This window comes from Diabrotica virgifera, chromosome 2 (genome assembly GCF_917563875.1).
Source record: "Diabrotica virgifera virgifera chromosome 2, PGI_DIABVI_V3a".
Taxonomy (NCBI): domain Eukaryota; kingdom Metazoa; phylum Arthropoda; class Insecta; order Coleoptera; family Chrysomelidae; genus Diabrotica; species Diabrotica virgifera.
Window position 1 is genome coordinate 148725193 of NC_065444.1, and position 8507 is coordinate 148733699.

General features: G+C 29.7%; 1 long non-coding RNA gene and 1 other non-coding gene across 2 annotated transcripts; both read right to left on the reverse strand.

The window, feature by feature from the left end:
• Positions 1 to 1219: 1219 nt before the first annotated feature.
• On the reverse strand, positions 1220 to 5223 carry LOC126879666 (uncharacterized). Its single transcript, XR_007696184.1, has 2 exons — positions 4638 to 5223; positions 1220 to 1674 (listed from the first exon to the last, which is right to left on the reverse strand). It is a non-coding gene; the product is annotated as an uncharacterized LOC126879666 (long non-coding RNA).
• A 270-nt stretch (positions 5224 to 5493) lies between these two features.
• Trnaw-cca (transfer RNA tryptophan (anticodon CCA)) lies at positions 5494 to 5565 on the reverse strand. The gene has a single exon. It is a non-coding gene; the product is annotated as a tRNA-Trp (tRNA).
• Between the last annotated feature and the right edge of the window lie 2942 nt (positions 5566 to 8507).

Below are 8507 nucleotides of genomic sequence, written 5' to 3' on the forward strand. Positions count from 1 at the left end.
AAAAATGAAAGGTAGTTTACTCTTTAATAAAATTCATATTTTTTGACAAACCTAGTATACAACTGAAAATTTTTTATATTTGATGGTTGTCTAAAGGTTTCAAATCATGCAAAGCTTTTATAAAGAATAACTTGTTCCTAAAATTGATAATAAAAAAGTTTTTCATATGGTTCCAACCATGGACGTATAAATAAAGATATATCTTTATTTATACGTCCATGGTTCCAACTTACTGAGACATAAATTTCTTTGCATTTATTTTATTATATTATGATAAGGTTATTAAAAGGCTACAAATGTAAAAACATGCATTTTAACTTTTGTTCTGTGTCATGGATAACATACAGTCAATATTTCACATAATGTTTTATGTTGTTCATAAAACAACAGCTAACACACTACATATTTACATAATTAACTATTTAGATAGGAAATAAGCCACAATTAAATAAATAATTTTATTAACGTTTCGACACCCAACTCGGATGTCGTTGTCAAAATACAAAATACTACTAAATTAAACAAAAATGTTGTTGCTAAGTAAAAAATTCTTCTAATAATTTATTTAATTTGACTCATTTATATTGGCAATTCAGACATATATTATACATTTTAAAGTAGAAGACTTTAAAATGATATTGCCAATATTTATGAGTTGCGTTCCTGGGACGAATTTACTGAAAGATAGTTCATTCGATTACATGAAATCAACCTCAACTCAAGAATATCCGTCACAAAAAAAAATCATAGCATGTGATCTGTCTTTAAAAAGACAACCAAATGCAACGATGACAGTAAAATTCTCGCGTTAGAGATTCCATAGTAAATCACTTTTTTTGCATTTGGTTGTCTTTTTAAAGACAGATCACATGCTATGATTTTTTTTGTGATGGATATTCTTGAGTTGAGGTTGATTTCATGTAATCGAATGAACTATCTTTCAGTTAAGTCGTCCCAGGAACGCAACTCATAAATATTGGCAATATCATTTTAAAGTCTTCTACTTTAAAATGTATAATATATGTCTGAATTGCCAATATAAATGAGTCAGATTAAATAAATTATTAGAAGAATTTTTTACTTAGCAACATTTTTGTTTAATTTAGTAGTCTTTTGTATTTTGACAACGACACCCGATTTGGACGTCGAAACGTTAATAAAATTATTTTTTTCAATTTAATTGTGGCTTATTTCCCATCTAAAAAAAAATGCCACAAGAAAATAGCTTCAGAACAATATTTACATAAAGTACAAATAACACAGAACATACATTTTTCCAAACTTATTGAATTAATTTCTAAAATTAATTTGAATTAGCATTTGTTGGAGTCTTCTTCCTGTGAGCAGATCTCTATCACGAATTCTACCTTCTATATTTATTCCATTGACATTTCCATAATCAATATCTATATGATTGTTTTCTTCATCACCTAAACCAATAGGGGGTACATTATGCATACCAATGCACAAATTGTGCAGCACAGTGCATGCATTATTATTTATTTTATTCAGCCATGGTTGGAGTGTAAAATTCTATGCCTCCATTTTAAAATCCCATTGCATCTCTCTATAGGGGATTCAGTTCTTCTGTGATGAATATTTCTTCTAGAGTAGCAGGTAATGCATTTTGGATGGATGTCAACATCAACTGACTTAGAGCATATCCAGAATCACCTTAAAGTAAGAATAATTGCATTGCTACAAAATATTATGTACATTTATGGCCTGAAGACCATGGCAAATAGTTTATGTTAACTCACATTAAAAAAAATACCTGTGTCTGTTGTTATTAATGTTTCTAATAAATTGGTAGGCTACACTATCATTGAAAATACTTATAACTAAGTATCATGACTGCTAATTAAACGAATTAATTTGTTGAATCGAAAAGATCTGCAAAATGAAATGAAACTACTTGAATTGAAAAGGAGTTTTGTACACATAAATCTATGTATTTACATCAAAATGATGCTGTTAGCGTGATTCCTTGGATAAATAATATGTGTAATAAATAAGGTGATGAATCACCTGTAATTTATTACAAATTACAATCGAAAGTAGCAGAAAATAATATGTATAAGAAAGACGATATTGTTCTGATCTTAATGACCCAGTATCAGATTGAATTATTAAAGAAATTTGGTAGAAACCTCATTTGTATAGATTCCACACATAGCACAAACAGTTATGATTTTCTATTAAGTACTCTTGTTGATGAGTATGGAGAAGGTATTCCTGTGCCATACTTAATTTCAAATAAAACGGATAAATTTTTTATGGCCCATTTCTTTTAAATTATTAAAACTGAAACTGGATCTATAACTACTAAAGTATTTATGTGTGATGATGATGCTGTTTTCTATAATGCTTGGGTAAGTGTAATGCGTTTACCGCTACCTTGCTTATTTTGTGCTTGGCATGTTGATCAAAACTGGCAAAAACAATTAAAAACAGTAAATAATGGCTCTCAATAAGTTAAAGCTGAAGTATATAAATGTTTAAGACTTCTAATGAACAGTACCAGTGAAAATGAATTTAGCAATCTTCTAGAAAATACCCTAAATGAACTTCACAACAATGGCACTACAAAAGAATTTACTATTTATTTTCAACATAACTATGCTAATTGAGTGAAATCATGGGCATATTATTATAGGTATGGATTGGGAATAAATACAAATATGTATTTAGAAGCATTCCATAAAGTCCTAAGCATATTTTTTATTTGGAAGGAAAGAAGGTAAAAAGACTGGATAAAACGACAGATGATCTAATGAAATTTACTAGGGATAAACTGTTTGATCGATTGACAAAAACAATAAAAGGAAAGTCAACTTATCGAATTACCTTAATCAATAAAAGTCAACAAAGTAGCTTTGAAATAAGAGGAAATTACTGGCATTTTTCAAAATTATACAGGGTGTCCCGAAAAGATTGGTCATAAATTATACCACAGATTCTGGGGTCAAAAATAGGTTGATTAAACCTCACTTATCTATATACAATAGTGCACACAAAAAAAGTTACAGCCCTTTGAAGTTACAAACTGAAAATCAATTTTTTTTTCATATATCGAAAGCTCAGGAGATTCTTTATTGAAAATGGACATGTGGCATTCTTATAGCGGCAACATCTTAAAAACATTAAAGTGAAATTTGTGCACCCCATAAAAATATGGGGGTTTTGTTCCCTTAAATCCCCCAAACTTTTGTGTACGTTCCAATTAAATTATTATTGTTGCACTATTAGGTAAACACAATATTTTTAAAACTTTTTTGCTTCCTAGTATTTTTTTTGATAAGCTAGTGTTTATCGAGATATTTTGAATATTTGTTGAATCCGCCACATATTTGTATATGATTAAGTACGATTATAGAGAGCTGTTAATAATCTGAAAATTTATTTATAATTTAGATCATTTGGTATATTTTGAAAAAAAAGTTACATCTTGATAAAAGGTGACTTATCAAAAAAAGACTAAGAGGCAAAACAGTTGTAATACTGTGTTTATTTAATGGTACCAAAATAATAGTATAATTGGAATGTACACAAAGATTTGGGGGATTAATGGAATAAAACGCCCATAAAATTTTTATGTAAACATCTTAAAAAAGAAGCTGCATCCCGATAAAAACTGGCTTATGTAAAAAATACTAAGAGGCAAAAAAGTTTTAGAAACATTGTTTAACTAATGGTACCACAATAATGAATTAAATGGAACATACACAAAAGTTTGGGGGGGGGCTTAAGGGAACAAAACCCCCATAAAATGTTTATGGGGTGGACAAATTTCACTACCTATATAATTTTATTTTAAGATGTTCCTGCCATAAGAATGCCCCATGTCCATTTTCAATAAAAAATCTCTAATAATTTTCGATATATTGAAAAAAATCGATTTTCATTTTGTAACTTCAAAGGGCTGTAAATTTTTTTTATGAGCGCATTTTTAGGTACTAAGGTAAGTTAGGTGCAATCAAACTATTTTTGACCCCGGAATGTGTGGTATAATTTATGACCGACCAATCTTTTCTGGACACCCTGTATGATATGACAGAGAAAATTATTCAAGTAAAATTTATAAACCCCAATGCAAATACCTGAGGGATCAGTTCTTATTGTACTATTTTTTATTTGCATAAATTCATTATCGCTACTACATTTAGAAGTAAGATAAAATTATTTGCTGATGATATCATTATAATTCATTTTAATAATATCCAGAACAACATAGAAAGTTATTTAAAAACAGTAATTATGGAGGAAGATGATACTTTTTTACCTACATATTTTTAGTAATTAAATAAATGTAGTTAATTAATGGACTAGATCATAAATTGTTACATCCCTTTATTTACAGCGTAAGTTGTGATACAAATTATTAAACTTGAAGGCTAGAAAAAATTTGAAAATTTTGTAGGCATAAACATTTTTGAAAACATGATGTGCTTTATTTAATATCTTACTCATTAAAATAATGGTTAAAAATTCTTGTACCATAAATAAAGTAAATAATCACGTAATATAGAAATAATTAACAAAATGTTACATTTTTCTGAAAATTCATAATTTTTGGTGTTTAATCTTATGATCTTAAAAATCATAAAGAGGAACACATTTTAATTTGTCACTATTACCTGTATTGACTAAGGTTTGCTTAATACAAATTATTCTTTGAATATACGTATAGAGATGTTTTGTTTGCGTCTTTTGATCCCTGAAAAATTAGGCGAAAATAAAAATTATACATTGAAATTGAAATTAAAAATTTTTTTCCTTGCATTCTTGGATGAAATGACAATGACATCCGTCAACACGACTGCTTTCATTAATATTTCTTCATTCTACCACATGGCGCTGCCATCGCGTCAAAATATTTGCAAAAATATATCGCTCCCATATCGCTCGGGTAGGCATATTCGAGATATACATAGGATATTCGCAAAGACTCGCCTGCCGTTGGTGAACTGAAAATCAACTGTCATCAATACGCCTAACTTCACGCGCAACTATGATATGAGAATTATAAAAAAAATGCATTACAATCCAGATCCCGTAATTTTTTGAGCATTATTAGTGAGTACAAAGACATACATAGTAAATTTGGGTCAATGTCTCCACCAACAAAACTTATATCCTGGGAAAAATCAGGATACGTTCGGGATATGCAGCGCGAATAAATCTGTAATATATATTATAGCTTAGCTCGCCGTGCGTGGCGCGCTTAAAACAGGTGCTGAAATACGTGACATATTTTTTGAAGGGTAAGATCGCATTCTACCAAATCACACAACACTTTTTTCTGTGGTCACAGGTACCTTTACACACGGTACCTTTAGTAAAAAATATTCTTTGAAATATTTTTTATTAGAGCTTGAGGATATCGCAAACATGATAATATGAACAATAAATATTATTATATTTATTATACTACAAAAAGTCGGACTGGTGGTATAGAAATATAGAAAAAAATAGTAAGAAAAATAAAAATTTTGACCCCGACGTGATTTGAACACGCAACCTTCTGATCTGGAGTCAGACGCGCTACCGTTGCGCCACGGAGTCTACACGAAGTTTCGTTCACATTAATTATTTAGACATAAATACAAGAGAAATTCAGAAATGTATTAGAATATCTACAATAATATTGGCGTTTATATTAAATTATTGTTGATACAGATTATCAAGGAATTATTTTCTCTCTATAATTAGCTTCTACATTCTTTGATATTACCCTTATAATATTTGAATCAAGGATAGGTATTATGGAGAATTTAAAGGGACCTAAACTGATTATTTTTGACCTTCCGATTTTCAGTTCCGAAACCGTTTTCACAAAATATTTTAAATTAAGAAATATTTATGTTAAACTGGAGGCGTTTTTTCGTTGGTTTTAGTCAGTAATGTGGGACAGAGAGTTAGTTTTCCACCCACATTACTGGTTTTAGTTAATACACTTACTCACCAACGAGTATAGACGCATTCTATATTTCTTGATGCTAAGCTGACATGTCTTTTCACTTTATAGAAACAGGTTTCTCTCAAATACAGTCACCAATCTGTTTTAGTTCAGCAATTGTCACATAGGGTGGGCTACGTGTACAAGTATAAATAAAATAAATCAAAAGAATTTAGAATTTTTATATTTACTAAAAAATCATATTTATATCAATTTTATTCTTAATAATACTAATTAATAAGAGATAATGAATATTTTTTGCTTTTACCTATATTTTTTAAAAGCAACATTCGCTGGAGCCTCTCTGGCGCATGATGCCATGATGCCTCAACCGACAGGGTTAACAGTAAAACGTATACAAATTCATCATAACTATAATATAACTTTTTGAAAAATACTTTTGTATGAATAACTACATAATTTTAAAACAACACTAAATTAGAATTTACCAGACCTGTGTGCAGAATGCTAAAATGAAAAAACAAGGAACTACTAACAAGGTAGGTAGGGGAGAGTTGGATAAAACGGGATAGTCGGATAAAACGGGATAGGTACCTAACCTAGACACCCAACTAGTGCTGCTATCAATCGGACAATGACGAAAACTTGTTCTCAGTCGTCATTTTAACCTTCTCAGTTTTTTACCTCGATGCCATTATTTGATGAAAAGTTGTTGTGTTTAGAATTGTTTGACTCTATTTTTTTGGTACTTTGCACTTTGAAGTGCGTTGTTTTCTACATTATATTGCCTACATATCTAAACGTATAATTCCGGTAACTATTACATTTAATTACCCAGGCAACCAAGAGACGTCATATAACGTCGAGGAAACGTCAGTTTTTGGTTGAATATACACACGTGGTTGAACATTACGTCATATTGACATCTTTTGTAGGTGATTTTAAATACGTAAGATTAATGACGTTAAAATACGTTTAAAAGACGTTTTCATTTCAGACAGCCTAAGTCTGACTTCACGAAATTGGTAGAAGCTTAACTTCATTCAAACAAAAAAAGAAGAAAAGAAGGTTATAGGTTATGTTTGTATTTGTATCTGTATCCATTGTATCGTCGTTTCATTTCATTGTTTGATGTCGTATTTTCTATTTTGGAATATTGGATTTTGTTGGCTGTTTTTTGTGTATTTTTTAAAACTTTTGTTTGTCATTTGTGAATTTTATAAATTTACCACAATGCAAAGTGATTATTTAAAGAAATTATTATTGGAAACTCCAAATGTTGGAGAAAAAGGTAGGTGAAACAATTTTTATTTACTGTTCATTTTTCCCTGATATTTATCAATAATGATGAATTTTGCAAGCAATAACATTATTTCTTTTATTGTTTTAGATATTCATATTGAAGCTGAAAATAATTGGAGATTTAGATCCATATAAAATTCAGTCATCATATCTGGTAGTCTCACAGTTACTACTTTAAGCAGCAGATGAAAGCATACAAAAGCCTTTAGGCACATAAAAGCCTTCACAACTGGATTTGTTTTGAAAGTTGGAGTAAAAATTGTTGTGGATTTCTTTATTATGGTTGGAAAGGTATGCCTTTATTTTATTTATTCACTATGAAAATATATAATAACAGTATTAGTGTCTTTTGGATAAATTCGTTTTAAATATTAGATTTATTTACGTTTATATCTGTATGAAACCAGACATATTGTCGTCCTAATTTGTAAACTGGGTAATTCCATATTTCTCTGAAAATGAGTTATTACTGCCATTTATTTGAAAAAATCCCTACTCATTTAAAAAAGGATGCACATGCATATTTGTACCAGAAGATTAAATAGTGACCTCTTCATATACACCATGTCTCCCTTGCGGCAAATTTATTACGAAAAATATGTAAGTCTCAGTTTGTCATAATACACGACTGACCTTACTGTTTAGAAAGTGATATTTTCAAGAAAAAGTTGGTGGTAAGTAATAATAGATACCCATTAAACAATATACAAATGTTAGTGATATGTGTATCTATAAAATATTCCATTTTAGCATCCTATCTTTTAATATGTAGTAGTATTCACATTACTCATATTTAGAGAAATTGTTTTTTGTGTCTCCTGTAAAATTTGGATAAATGAAGTTACACAGTTTATAGATTAGGTCGACGACATGTAATTGCTATCATAGAAAAGAGAATAATAAACAGTCATGATTGTTTGTTCTAAAATTATATTATATGAATGTCTGATTTTAAAATAATCTCAATCATTTTAAAGAATGCAAATACTCTAATAAAAATAAATTTGTGTAGTTGAAGCATTCCCACAAGGATAAAATATTTTTTTTTTAGGTGAAGCATTCCCAAAAAGCTAATGCTAAACCACTAGATGCTTGGGTGATGTTTCAGGTGATGGGGAAAGTAGCCAGTTCCAATGACATAGCAAATGCACATTGTATGTGTATGGCCGGTAATAGTGAAGTTTGCAGCCATATTGCAGCAACCTTATTTGCAGATTAGTATGCCCACAGCAAGACAGAAGACGAAGAACGCAATGCATGTACAGATGTTATAGCTATGTACATT